The sequence below is a fragment of the Schistocerca cancellata genome, chromosome 5 (genome assembly GCF_023864275.1).
Source record: "Schistocerca cancellata isolate TAMUIC-IGC-003103 chromosome 5, iqSchCanc2.1, whole genome shotgun sequence".
Lineage (NCBI taxonomy): Eukaryota > Metazoa > Arthropoda > Insecta > Orthoptera > Acrididae > Schistocerca > Schistocerca cancellata.
This window is the reverse complement of record NC_064630.1, coordinates 733,837,582-733,850,078: the sequence shown is the minus strand read 5'-3', so window position 1 is coordinate 733,850,078 and position 12,497 is coordinate 733,837,582. Positions and strand designations below refer to the sequence as shown.

General features: G+C 44.6%; 1 protein-coding gene across 1 annotated transcript in view; it reads right to left on the bottom strand.

Annotated features, from left to right (window-relative positions):
* Positions 1–10,111, bottom strand: part of LOC126188785 (ankyrin repeat domain-containing protein 12-like) — a 127,891-nt gene extending 117,780 nt beyond the window's left edge. Inside the window, exon 1 of the mRNA XM_049930398.1 lies at positions 10,052–10,111. The gene's annotated coding sequence lies outside the window, so the exon portion shown is untranslated. The remainder of the gene's footprint in view (positions 1–10,051) is intronic.
* Between the last annotated feature and the right edge of the window lie 2,386 nt (positions 10,112–12,497).

Here is a 12,497-nt window from a genome sequence, read left to right as displayed (position 1 = left end):
CACAGTGGGATAAATGTATTAAGAGTTATGGCGAAAACTTTTGAAATAATAAACAGTTTACTTACTTCTTACCATCTGTTTTGACTGACCTTTACATTATGTCCACCCGTAGATGACAGTCGGCTGTTCTCTACACATGGTGATCTTGAATCTATTTTCATGATTGGTGACAGCCATTTGCAGGCTAACGTGCTGGTTATAATGGGAACGGGGTAACAATTTCCACTGAGAAATCTCTGATACTTCATTTCAGCCGCAGAAAGATACGATGGATCACTTAACGCATTTTATTTCAATTCCTCTTTCCCGCTGGTGCCCAGAGAGAAAATTTTAGGGGCGATATCTGACAAGCGTTTAGCTTGGTCTGATCACATTTATCACACTACAAGAAAATCAAGAACTGCATTCCAGAATGAGATTTTCTCTCTGCAGCGGAGTGTGCGCTGATATGAAACTTCCTGGCAGATTAAAACTGTGTGCCCGACCGAGACTCGAACTCGGGACCTTTGCCTTTCGCGGGCAAGTGCTTTGCCATCTGAGCTACCGAAGCACGACTCACGCCCGGTACTCACAGTTTTACTTCTGCCAATATCTCGTCTCCTACCTTCCAAACTTTACAGAAGCTCTCCTGCGAAACTTGCAGAACTAGCACTCCTGAAAGAAATGATATTGCGGAGACATGGCTTAGCCAATCTGCCAGGAAGTTTCATATCAGCGCACACTCCGCTGCAGAGTGAAAATCTCATTCTGGAAACATCGCCCAGGCTGTGGCTAAGCCATGTCTCCGCAATATCCTTTCTTTCAGGAGTGCTAGTTCTGCAAGTTTCGCAGGAGAGCTTCTGTAAAGTTTGGAAGGTAGGAGACGAGATACTGGCAAAAGTAAAGCTGTGAGTACCGGGCGTGAGTCGTGCTTCGGTAGCTCATATGGTAGAGCACTTGCCCGCGAAAGGCAAAGATCCCGAGTTCGAGTCTCGGTCGGGCACACATTTTTAATCTGCCAGGAAGTTTCAAGAACTGCTTTAATGAAATGGTATCCGTAGGTGGAACTTGGTGGGATGCGGACGTTCACATTTTGATAATGTGCACTGACCATATGCGGGCACTGGCACGTTATACGTAGACGTTTCATACATCCCAATACTTCCCAACGTGTATTACAGAAACTAGACTCTGCACAATTTCGATATCTGCGGGTATGTCACGGGGCAATGCAGTTGTCTCCGGCTATCGCATTAGTTGTTACATTCTCACTGTGGAAGTGATAGCGATACCGGAGGCTTTCAAATTTTCCCACCATTTGTGCTTCCAGAACCTACATACAGTATCGCACACGAAGACTGTATTGCAATAAATTCAAAACCAGAAGCGGGACAGCAAATCATCCTACATTTTATGGAAACCATACGAGAATCACTACACAACAAAAGAAGCGGTATAGGAGTCTGTTTTCTGAGAGCTCCAACTCATTTAGATCTGGTTTACAATTACAAGGAGGACCAGACAGAGTAGGAGACCAATGTCTTTTGGCCTGTAATGAACATCCCGCTAATATCAATGTGTGGTGTCCGTTATTTTGGACATATTCGAAAGAACAGACACCACGCAGAATCCGCAGCTGATATATGTCATAAGCAAATTGAAGGTGGAGAGGGGAAGAAACGAAAGGAAAGGGGAGGGATCACTGCTGTCACTGCATAGGGACATCACACTGTATCGGCAGAGAAGAGTCCAAATGTGCACCGAACTGGGATTCGAACCTGGGATCTTCTGCTTACTAGGAGGCCTATCGAGTTATATGAATGTGCGGTGTCTGCTCTTTCTGAAAGACGAGAAACAAAGCCACAGACAGGCACTGTCATTGTCGCTGCAGAAATCCACACTGCATATGTAGGTAAGCTCCACGCACGTAGCAAAACCCTGGTTAAATAGTTCATATGGTTTATCAAAAGCTTAACGGAATTTCGTACGTTTTTCTGACCACAACTCGTGCTTCGAAAGTTATTAAGGATATATGCAGCTTTTACAAAGATTCTTGTATTCATAAATTCTTCCGCATGTGCGGCCCAAATAATAGATGGTGTTTTCATATCTTGACCCATCTTGTAGCTCTAGAATCGATGCACAGTCATAATATTGTTGTTAAAGACTGTGAGTAGGATCGAACTGATGCCCTTTGCAGGAAATGTATTCGCAATTGGGAATATGAACCATCATCGGCTGTATATTGGAATGACGACAATGAAAGTGTGTGCCGCACCGGGCTACACTGCATTATACCTCTTAATAACATAAGCACTGCTATTTCGCACGACGCCCTTTGATCCAGAACATTTCTGTGAACATTATTCCGGGATTAATTTCCTGTTTAATAGGATACACTGAGTAAGATTAACCTGGAGTTCGTATATTACTGAATTATTTCAACGAACCATGCACCTACGCCTTTATTTATACTGCGCAAGTCATCTTACGGCGTGTGACGAAGGGTGTTACTGCTTTCACTAAATATATCCCCTTCCCCAGCAGCTTCTCTATTCTACTCGCGAGAGGAAGTAATAGGTTGCGCGACTCTTCCCGGAATACATCTTCTCGGAATTTCAATACTGTAGTAAACCTTTCCGCGATGCACAGCGCATCTTTGTAGCGTGCCTGTGGACTTGGCCGATCATGCCTGTAATGCTTACGAGCCAGCTAAATGATCGTGTGATGAAACGCACAGCTTTTCGCTGGATCTTGACCATCTTTAAAAAAAAATTTAAAAAAGACTTTGGTAAGGACCCAGAAAGATGAGAATTGCTCGAGAATCGGCTGAACAAGTGTTTGGTAAGCCACTTATTTTGCGGATGAATTACATTTCCATAAAATTCTCATAGTGGGATTTGCTTTTCTTACAATTAGTTATATGTTTTCATTAGAATCTACGTCGCTCCGGACAGTCATTCATAGGTATTTCACGGGTTTTACTGTTTCCAATGATCCGTCACCCAGAGAGTAATAGTAGAGCAGTAGATTTCTTCGTCTGTTAATGCGCAGTACGATGCATTTAATTATATTCAGTGTAATCTGGCGGTACCTACACCAATCAACGACCCTCTGCAGGTCTCGCTACAGTCTGCAAAAGCCTTCTGGTGTTGCTACCTTCTTTCAGCAAGCTGCGCAATTTGCGAACAGGCTCGTGGAGCTTCCGACGTCGTCCACTAGATAATTTAAACAGGGTGGTCAACATAAAATGGGCCCGGAAAATATCCACTTCAAGACAGGCAAACCAATTTACATGATCCATAGCGGAGGGTAGAATTCGGATTGCCTAGCTTAAGGGGCATGAAATACGCGCTGAGAAACGACGCACCACGAAGGTGTTATGCAAATTTGTTACAGACATATTCATACAGACATCAGTGGAGAATGCAAACCTGTAAAGTTTGTCGGCCGACGGACGAATGTTCTACAGCGCAGTTACACCGTGCAGGTGGCAAGGATAGTAAACAGGGAACATGTCGCTACCAGGGCAGAAGGTCTTTGCAAATTTCATTCCGTGTTGGGCAGTAACTATGCCTCGCAGACAGACGCGGTAACAATACACGCAGATGTCAGCATTTGAGAGAGAACGTGTAGTTGGAGTAATCGGCGAATCGTTCGACATTTGAATAGGAGCGATGCCACTATTGGACCATGTTGACGGACTGAGTGAACCATGGTCTAACACAAGATCAATAAGGAAATGGTCGATCTAGAGAGACGACAGAACTAGAAGGCCGGATAATCGTCAGAGAGGCCCTCAGAGCACCAGAGTCATCATTATCAGCAATCCAACGCGCAACTGGTGCTTCAGTAACCACAAGGACCATTAATAGGTGCTTCACAAAAATGAGGCTGGGCTGACGGCGCCCCCTGCACCGACTACCACTGATCTCTGTGCACAAACAGAACGGAAAGTGAGAAAACTTGGATTTCATGTTCGAGCGGCTGCTTAGAAGCCACACATCACGCCGGTAAATGCAAAACGACGCCTCGCCTGGTGTAAGGAGCGTAAACATTGGACGATTGAACACTGGAAAATCGTTGTGTGTCGTGACGAATCACGGTACACAGTATGACGATCCGATGGCAGGGTATGGGTATGGCGAATGCCCGGTGAACGACATCTGCTAGCGTGTGTAGTGCCAACAGTAAAATTCGGAGGCGGTGGAGTTATGGTGTGGTCGTGTTTTTCATGAAGGAAGCTTGCCCCCTTTGTTGTTTTGCATGGCACTATCACAGCACTGGCCTACGTTGATGTTTTAAGGATTTTCTTGCTTCCCACTGTTGAAGAGCAATTCGGGGATGGCGATTGCATCTTTCAACACGATCGAGCACCTGCTCATAATGCACGGCCTGTGGCGGAGAGATTACACGACAATAACATCCCTGTAATGGACTGGCTACCACAAAGTCCTAACCTGACTCCTATAGGACACCTTTGGGATGTTTTGTAACGCTGACTTCGTGCCAGGCCTCACCGACCGACATCGATACCTCTCCTCAGTGCAGCACTCTGTGAAGAATGGGCCGCCATTCCCCAAGAAACCTTCCAGCACCTGATTGAACGTATGCCTGCTTGAGTGGAAGCTGTCACCAAGGCAAAGGGTGGGCCAACACCATATTGAATTCCAGCATTATCAATGGAGGGCGCCACGAACTTGTAAGTCATTTTCAGCCAGGTGTCCGGATACTTTTGATCACATAGTGCATGAACTACTAAAGCACTGTAATCGATAATGGCGTGAAAGCCGAACTCTAGATTGTACACAGGAAACATACAGAAATATATAGTCAAATGGAGGTGTAATACTCCAAAAAATGTATCAAGTGTGTTCGTGAAGTGAAGGAACGTGGTATTTACCTGGGCGTCGATGTCTACAGTTCTCTAGATCTCGTAGACCAGTGATTCCCAACCTCTCGTAGTCCATTACCCCTGAATTCCCCCCCTGCCGCCTGTTGCCCCCCCCCCCCCCCCTCCCGCACATTATCACCAACCGTGGCATCTAGTTAAACTGGAAAATGGAAGACTTTTCTTGGTACACTTCTATTTTTAAAATGATGAAAGATGAATGATATTTACAGAATGAAATTTCCATTCTGCAGCATAGTGTGCGCTGATGTGAAACTTCGTGGGAAATTAAAATTGTGTGTCGGACCGAGACTCGAACTCGGGGCCTTTGCCGTTGGCGAGCAAGTACTCTACCATCTGAGCTACCCAAGTACGACTTACGACCCGCCCTGTCCTAATTACGCCTGTACCTCGTCTCCTACAACTTCACAGAAGCTCTCCTGCAGACCTTGCGGAACTAGCACTCTTTTCTTCCAGGAGTGTTAGTTCTGAAACGTCTGCAGGAGAGCTTCTATGAAGTTTGGAAGGTAGGAGCCGATGTACTGGCGGAATTAGGACTGTGAGTGCGGGTCGTGAGTCGTGCTTGGGTAGCTCAGATGGTAGAGCACTTGCTCGCCAAAGGCAAAGGCCCCGAGCTCAAATCTCGGTACGACAAACAGTTGTAATCTGCCAGGAAGTTTCATGAATGATATTTAGTTTGTGTGTGTGAGAGGGGGGCGTGAGTGGGTGTTTGAATGAATGAGGAAGGAATTCGTGATGCATCGCACGTGCTACCCACAACTCCTTCTCTGATAAGAAAACTAACTACCACGTTTCATGAAGACACTTGTTACAGAACACACTTCCCCTGCATTGCACCTCTCCACTGCGGCACTTGCTTGATCTGCAAACTGCAATCCCGTTTAAAATCAAACAAGTTCTGTTGTGTGCACTATACTTACTGTTCGTAGACCACTTGATTGCTGCAGTTCTTACTTCTGAAGTGGTAGAAATTGGAAGATTTAGGCTGTTAATGCTTCGTGGCTGATCACACTAATAATAATAATTACAATGATAAATTCAGACTGTTGAAGCTTTCTATCTAACCGCTCTAATAATAACAAAAATAATAACACTATGTTCAGCACTGTAGTAGCCATTATGTATTTACTGCTGTGTCATTGTGTCAATTAATTCATTTATCTGTTTCGAAGCGAGTAATGAAGTAACTTCTGTACTGCTGCTGTTACTGTCTACAACTCGGAGAAGCCACTTTCTTAAGATATTCAGCATTTATTACGTATATGTCTTACATTTATCGTCAGCGATGTACGGGACAAAGCACAACGTATGTCTGTAATGGGTGGACTATGTAAGGAACCTGAAACCTCACCGCATTAATGCTGCTAACTGAGAAAAAGTAATTATTGCTAAGTTACATAATCAGTATCAGAGTCTTACAAAATCGTGATAATATAAGGTGTGCAACTTTGTTTCCGCAGTTAGCCGATAGGTGGAAAGTAGCGGTCGAAAGAAACAGATCGCAGATTTCAGGTAGTTAGCTTGGACCTCGATCAGCATAACCTCATTCAAACATTAGTATATTTGTGTCTGCATCATAAAGTTGTTCTTGATTGAAAATGTCAAAAAAAAAAAAAATGGCTCTGGGCACTATGCGACTTAACTACTGAGGTCGTCAGTCCCCTAGAACTTAGAGCTACTTAAACCTAACTAACCTAAGGACATCACGCACATCCATACCCGAGGCAGGATTCGAACCTGCGACCGTTGCGGTCTCGCGGTTCCAGACTGTAGCGCCTAGAACCGCACGGCCACTCCGGCCGGCTGAAAATGTCAGTTTACGAGCCTAATTCTCGTCATTTGCGGGAGGTGTTACTGTTTTGTTGCAATACGAACAAAGCAGGAGCTGAGTCTCATCGAATGCTCTCAAGTGCGTATGGTAAAGACGCTATTAGTGAAAGAACGTGTCGTGAGTGATTTCACGTTTCAAGAACGGTGATTTTAACGTCGTAGACCGGCATAGTGGTGGAAGAGAGAATGTTTTCGAAGATGCAGAATTGGAGACACTGCTGAGTGCAGACTCGCGTCAAACTCAAGAAGAATTGGCACGATTAGTGGGAGTGACGCAGCAAGCCCCCCACGTTGCAAAAGAGGTCAAAACGTACTTGGAAACGTTAAAATGGGACATTGCTCCCTGTGACTATCACCTGTTTAGACCTGATTAGACCTTCTGGTGACAAACCGACCCGAACTATTTGAAACAGTTAACGCAGAACAGGGAATCAGCGATCATAAAGCGGTTCAAATGGCTCTCAGCACTATGGGACTTAACATCTATGGTCATCAGTCCCCTAGAACTTAGAACTACTTAAACCTAACTAACCTAAGGACAGCACACAACATCCAGTCATCACGAGGCAGAGAAAATCCCTGACCCCGCTACCGCACGACCACGAGCTGCGGACAATAAAGCGGTTACTGCATCGATGATTTCAGCCGTAAATAGAAATATTAAAAAGGTAGGAAGATTTTTCTGTTCAGCAAAAGTGACAAAAAGCAGATTTCAGAGTACCTGACGACTCAACACACAAATTATGTCTCAAGTACAGATAGTGTTGAGGATCAGTGGAAAAAGTTCAAAGCCATCGTACAATATGCTTTAGATGAGTATGTGGCAAGCAAGATCATTAGGGAAGGAAAAGAGCCACCGTGGTACAACAACCGAGTTAGAAAACTGCTGCGGAAGCAAAGGGAACTTCACAGCAAACATAAACATAGCCAAAACCTTGCAGACAACCAAAAATTACGCGAAGCGAAATGTAGTGTGAGGAGGGCTATGCGAGAGGCGTTCAATGAATTCGAAAGTAAAGTTCTATGTACTGACTTGGCAGAAAATCCTAAGAAATTTTGGTCTTACATCAAAGCGGTAGGTGGATCAAAACAAAATGTCCAGACACTCTGTGACCAAAATGGTACTGAAACAGTGGATGACAGACTAAAGGCCGAAATACGAAATGTCTTTTTCCAAAGCTGTTTCACAGAGGAAGACTGCACTGTAGTTCCTTCTCTAGGTTGTCGCACAGATGACAAAATGATAGATGTCGAAATAGATGACAGAGGGATAGAAAAACAATTGAAATCGGTCAAAAGAGGAAAGGCCGCTGGACCTGATGGGATACCAGCTCGATTTTACACAGAGTACGCGGAGGAACTGCCCCCCCCCCCCCCCCTTCTTGCAGCGGTGTACCGTAGGTCTCTAGAAGAGCGTAGCGTTCCAAAAGATTGGAAAAGGGCATAGGTCATCCCTGTTTTCAAGAAGGGACGTCCAACAGATGTACAGAACTATAGACGTATATCTCTAACGTCGATCAGTTGTAGAATTTTGGAACACGTATTACGTTCGAGTATAATGACTTTTCTGGAGACTAGAAATCTACTCTGTAGGAATTAGCATGGGTTTCGAAAAAGACGATCGTGTGAAACCCAACTCGCGCTATTCGTCCACGAGACTCAGAGGGCCATAGACACGGGTTCACAGGTAGATGCCGTGTTTCTTGACATCCGCAAGGCGTTCGATACAGTTCCACACAGTCGTTTAAAGAACAAACTAAGAGCATGTGGATTATCAGACCAATTGTGTGATTGGATTGAAGAGTTCCTAGATAACAGAACGCAGCATGTCATTCTGAATGGAGAGAAGTCTTCCGAAGTAAGAGTGATTTCAGGTGTGCCGCAGGGGAGTGTCATAGGACCGTTGCTATTCACAATATACATAAATGACCTGGTGGATGACATCGGAAGTTCACTGAGGCTTTTTGCAGATGATACTGTGGTGTATCAAGAGGTTGTAACAATGGAAAATTGTACTGAAATGCAGGAGGATCTGCAGCGAATTGACGCATGGTGCAGGGAATGGCAATTGAATCTCAATATAGACTACTGTAATGTGCTGTGAATACATAGAATGAAAGATCCAATATCATTTAGCTACAATATAGTAGGTCAGCAACTGGAAGCAGTTAATTCCATAAATTATGTGGGAGTACGCATTAGGAGCGATTTAAAAAGGAATGATCATATAAAGTTGATCGTCGGTAAAGCAGCTGCCAGACAGATTCATTGGAAGAATCCTAAGGAAATGCAGTCCGAAAACAAAGGAAGTAGGTTACAGTACGCTTGTTCGCCCACTGCTTGAATACTGCTGAGCAGTGTGGCATACGTACCAGATAGGGTTGATAGACGAGATAGAGAAGATCCAACAGAGAACAGCGCGCTTATTTACAGGATCATTTAGTGACCGCGAAAGCATTACGGAGATGATAGATAAACTCCAGTGGAAGACTCTGCAGGAGAGACGCTCAGTAGCTCGGTACGGGCTTTTGTTGAAGTTTCGAGAAGATACCTTCACCGAGGAGTCAAGCAGTATATTGCTCCCTCCTAAGTATGTCTCGCGAAGAGACCATGACGATAAAATCAGAGAGATTAGAGCCCACACAGAGGCATACCGACAATCCTTCTTTCCACGAACAATACGAGACTGGAATAGAAGGGAGAACCGATAGCGGTACTCAAGGTACCCTCCGCCACACACCGTCAGGTGGTTTGCCGAGTATGGATGTAGATGTAGATGGCGCATGGCCTGTCTGACCAACATATCCGATCTCATGAAGAAGTCACAAATTGGATCGATTCGTGAATCGCTTCAGAAGATGAAAAATTTTTTGGACGCGGGATTCGCACACTGCCCGAAACATGTGAGGAAGTAGTGGCCAGCGATGGGAAATACTTTGATACATGTATAACCAGTTTGTTTCATTATAGCCTCAAATGTTGGGGAGAAAACGGCGGAAGCAAAGTTGTACACTTTGTAGTAATGGTCTTTTAAAGATAATTTAATTTCGTGACTGAAACAGAATCGAATCGTTTAGTTTTTACCCCTCAGAAAATTTAATTTCAGCCCTCAGGGGGTAATTAACCCCAGGTTGGGAACCAGTTTCGTAGACGAACACAGCGAGCTCAGGTTCGCTATACCTTTGTTTGCGAAACTTGGGCGGGGGAGAATGGTGGGGAGGGGGTTCTATCACAGGCTGCACACCCTACACACGCCAATGGATCCAGCTACGGCACGTTACTTGGTGTTTGAGAGGAGGGGCGATGGGAGGGGTGGCGGCAGAGACGCACCTCGTGGTGGCCGTTGAGAGCGGCGTCGTGCAGCGGCGTGTCCTCGTGCAGGCCGCGCGCGTTGACGCAGGCGCCCGCCGCCAGCAGCGCCGCCGCCACGTCGCGGTGCCCGTGGTTGGCCGCCTCGTGCAGCGGCGTCCACCCTGCGCACACCACCACACCACACCTCAGCCTCACCCTGCACCGGTCTCTCTCACCAGGGCAGCCAACAGAAAAACAACACGCTATCCACTTAGTACTCGATTAAATGAACACCAGCCATTGCATAAATTAAACTGGTCACGCGACATAAAAACACTGTCGTCCGATTAAAGTTACTCGCTAGTTGGCGTCTGTCACTTGCAGCTACAGTTTCTCCACATCGGCTGCCCGCTACCACTCAGTTACAGGTGACATCCAGACACGGCGGGTCACTTTACAGATGCTGTTAATGTACCGGGTGATCAAAAAGTCAGTATAAATCCTGAAATTTAATAAACCACGGAATAATGTAGATAGAGAGGTACAAACTGACACACATGCTTGGAATGACATGAGGTTTTAATAGAACAAAAAAAAAACACCCCATATTGCTAGACGCGTGAAAGATCTCTAGCGCGCGTCGTTTGGTGATGATCGTGTGCTCAGCCGCCACTTTCGTCATGCTTGACCTCCCAGGTCCCCAGACCTCAGTCCGTGCGATTATTGGCTTACCTGAAGTCGCAAGTGTATCGTGATCGACCGACATCTCTTGGGATGCTAAAAGACAACATCCGACGCCAATGCCTCACCATAACTCCGGACATGCTTTACAGTGCTGTTCACAACATTATTCCTCGACTACAGCTATTGTTGAGGAATGATGGTGGACATATTGAGCATTTCCTGTAAAGAACATCATATTTGCTTTGTCTTACTTTGTTATGCTAATTATTCCTATTCTGATCAGATGAAGCGCCATCTGTCGGACATTTTTTGAACGTTTGTATTTTTTCGGTTCTAATAAAACCCCATGTCATTCCAACCATGTGTGTCAATTTTTACCTCTCTATCTACATTATTCCGTGATTTATTCAGTTTTCAAATTTATACTGACTTTTTGATCACCCGGTATAACGCGGACCAACGTTGAAAGTGGCCGCCGCGAGGTATGTTTGAAATGCGAGATGCTCTTTCGACAGCTGATGTTAAGTGACCAATAACTGAACCACGTCAGACGACGCGTTTTGTACCCCTGAATTTAAACTCATATCCTAAGCTAAACACAACCTTGAGATGTAGAATTTATCTGAGAATACGGCGGTCAACTATCTGCTAAAATTTACTAAAATCACGATCGCTTTATTCACGGCGATTAAGGCTAACCTTTACGAGCAAACTCAAGACAGAAAAAATTCAGTTTCCGCGGGTAAAAGCAAACTGTAATTTCTCACTATCATTGGTTACCTGAAACGATCCTCCCACTGGCTACACGAGCTGCCTCGTTACCAACCGATGAGAATTACTCATTGGCACTTGGCTGCATGTTATAGGCGACACAGGCCGATATCAAACGCAAAAAGAATATAGGAAGAAAAATAAGAGCAAATAAAAGTCAGTACGATGATGAAAAGGATATTGCGAAGTATTAGAAATAAAATATTATATTTAAATCTATTAACTGAGTAAACGTAACAGTCAAACTATTTTGATTACATTTAGAAATGAAAAAAATATCGCTACATGTGACGAGGTTCGATCGTGCTACCTTCTAAAAGGTTTATACGCCAACAGTTGCGCTACGCCAAAACACGGGGGTTTGTAATTATAACTGTGATGATCCAGTGGCAACGATAAATTGCAGCCTACAAAAACTCGGCTTCACACAATGTGTATTTCATCAGCATCACTGAGAGAGAGAGAGAGAGAGAGAGAGAGAGAGAGAGAGAGAGAGAGAAAGAGAGAGAGAATGTGTGTGTGTGTGTCTGTGTGTGTGTGTGTGTGTGTGTCTGTGTGTGTATGTGTCTTTGCTGTATTTGGCGTAGTTGTCATGAAATACTTTCCTGTTCCATGATTGGGTATCCCTAACATTGACGAAGAAAGCCGGAGAAGAAACTGGAAGTGAATTGCAATTTTGTCATATGATGACATGTTGGAGACCGTGGCTGTTTTTGAAGACAAATGTTGATGGTGTTAGGACAGCAACCAGCCACAAAATTTACTTTGAGTTCCTTTATTCAAAGGAAACCGTTACCGGTTTCGAATCGTTGCGATTCATCATCAGACGGTTTTACACGCTTTCTTTCTGACATTTGGTGTATTTTTTTATAGATTAATTGTCCTAAAATATCAATAAAACATAATTACAAACACGCCACACACAGATGGTTGCGTTGCAGATTTTCGTTGCATGTGACTTACGTGAAACGTCGGTTTCGAGTGATTATTTCCATAACGTTCATCCAATCGATGTAAATGCATTTCCACT